This window comes from Cucurbita moschata, unplaced genomic scaffold (assembly GCF_002738365.1).
Source record: "Cucurbita moschata cultivar Rifu unplaced genomic scaffold, Cmos_1.0 Cmo_Scf00060, whole genome shotgun sequence".
NCBI classification, from domain to species: Eukaryota; Viridiplantae; Streptophyta; class Magnoliopsida; order Cucurbitales; family Cucurbitaceae; genus Cucurbita; species Cucurbita moschata.
Genome location: NW_019268576.1, coordinates 1,149,172 through 1,151,913, shown reverse-complemented (window position 1 = coordinate 1,151,913; position 2,742 = coordinate 1,149,172).

The window sequence follows — 2,742 nt, the reverse complement described above, 5'->3', positions numbered from 1 at the left end:
CAATCTTGACTCTCATAGATTGGATGTGAGCTATTTGAGGGTCACCCCTTGTCTATCTTGACGTGTGGGGGGTCACCGTCCTCCTACTTTTTATAAGCAATGTTGTGACATCTATACATACTCACACTTAATGCCATTAATTTTCAAAAGTTTTGAAATTTTATTAGGAATCTTAGAGAGCCATTCTCAAAATGATGCATAAGAAAAAAGGCTCAAGATACCTTAAAGAAACAGGTGAGAACACAAGGTTAGTCCNCCACAAACCTTTTGCTTCGGGATTTCGTCTAAGATTTGAGAGTTTCAGATGTTTTAGGTCCTAACATTCAATTATGATGCTCTAGGGAAGGATTCTTGCAAGTTCAATATGATGCTTTAGGTCCTAACATTCAATTTTTTTTTTTCGAAATTCGAACTTAATGAATAAGGTACATGAGTGTCAAAAAAAAACTTCAAGAAAATAATATCGTCATAGGTGGATTAGAGATCTTAGTTTTCCGTGAATATAGTGAGTCGTTTCGAGTTACGAGTTGAAAGTTAGAAAAATCCAAAGTAAATACATTGAAAATGCAACACTGACCGGAATCCAAAAAAAAAAAAAAAAAAAAAAAATTAAAACGCAAAGCAATTGGTGAAAGACATGCAGCGATCAGGAAAAGGAAGACGTGTTTCGCCTGGTAGTACACATGTTGGGCGCGTAGTGGAGAGACGCGTCCGATGATGAACATAGATATGCGCACTCGAACTCGACCAACTTGACCCGTTTGACCCGCCTACGCCAACCAGAACGACCCAAACCAAAACTGCAACCCGAAAGCTCGACTCGCGCTTGCAACCCAAGTGCTCATGAACCGAATTGACTCATTCATCGACCCACAAATGCAGATCCGCCTAGCGTGAAAGTGAGTGAATACTAAACTCGACCAACTCGACCCGTTGGTTTCCTTTTGCCGTTTTGACCTCCATTTACTTATTTTTTGTCCCAATGATAATACTAAACATATTTTTACCTAAATTAGGTTCCTCTAAGATTTTTCCATAATTTTCAGTGAATTTTCAAGCCACTGACGACACCCATCAAACTAGTTATTAACCATACGGAAATAGGAAGTAATACTCGTAGGATTTGCTTGGTGGTACATGCATACCCGTAAAAATTATTCTTTGATGGATAGGTTAAGAATACCTTTGCATAGGTATACTAACTAAATATATGTAAGTGGACTTGTTAGTTGATGGAATTTTCTAGCTTTGTTTGTCATCCTCATATACTTTACTACTATTTATATGTAATCATTTTATGATTGTAGACGTGAAATTTGTACATATGTGCTCCGAGTGCTTGATGTATGTTATTACTTTGTTAAGCACGTATGATTATGTGTATGGTTCGTTATACATTACCTTTAGGTGAATGAGACGTAATTGATTGAATGAATTTTGAAAACCGATGTGTGAAGTCAAAAAGGTAGCAATTTGGAATATTGGATGCTCATAATTGAAGATAATCAATTAAGAGTGTATGGCAGTCCAAAATGGACCTCTCGACAGTTTCTAAGAAAAATCACATGAAAGGCTATCTCTTCTTCTCCACTTGTCTTTGCAAATTGAAAAAAAAGAAAAAAAAAACTTTAAAAGCCATCACCAACTTATTTGGTTACTAGAATAACAATTAATTCAGAATGGATTGAGTATACGTTTTTTGAATAGTTCAATAAGTATGTTCTTGAAAGATAATTACATTTTATTGATTCTAATTAGCTATAAGAGAACCTAAAATTTAGTAATTAACCATTTCTATTTTATAATTTAGACAAGAATAATATAAATCGGTTAAATTTAGAAAATAAAGGAAACCTTATGTGACAGCATAATAAAGGAATGGTATAGGGATGAACCAAGACTAAATCTAAATGGACAAAAAATATACACATTTCTTTTCGGTGGCTCAATCATATGAACTCTATAGTTAAGCGTATTGTGACCATATCGCAGAAAATGCAGGAGAATGCTTCGATCTTTGACTCAACGATTTATACCGTGTAAAAACGATTTTTGTTTTCAAAGTAACCATTTTTTCCTCGAACTTTCCTCACTTTTCTATCAAGATCCAAGCTCCAAGTTGTCCATTATTATGGTGGCTGTACTGTTTGGAAAAAAAAAAAGTTGGCAAACATAGCCTTAATAATTAGTCAATTGCAAAAATGACCCAAAGTTTTGGTATAAATGGGCACCAATGGTTTGAGCTTCTCAACAACCAACTCAACCCAAATCAAAAGTTACCAAAAATGTCTCCAAAATATTTCCTTATTCTTCTTCTTGGCCTCCTCCTCCTTTCCTCTCAATCTCTCGCTCGATCTTACTACCCACCCGAGACCCACATAAAAGTACCTTCCTCTGTCACTCACTTATCGAGCGGATGGAAAAAGTTGATCGGAAAGATCTTCAAAAAGAAACCCAAAGTAGATTTGCCACCATTTCCACCACCACCGCCGAGTCGCCACCACAAACGGAGACCACCCGCCTCCAACTAAATGCTAGCAGATTCAACTTTGTTGAATAATATGCATCACCATATGTTTTCTTATATACAATTGTTATTGTTCGGTCTAGCTTGTAAGAACTTCTGACTCATATGATGAGAAAATCATCTATCTCTACTTCATTTGGTGTCTAAAAAATTCATAAGATATTATATTTTAAGTAAGTGAATGTCCTAGTTATTTCAAATTTAAGATAGATGGA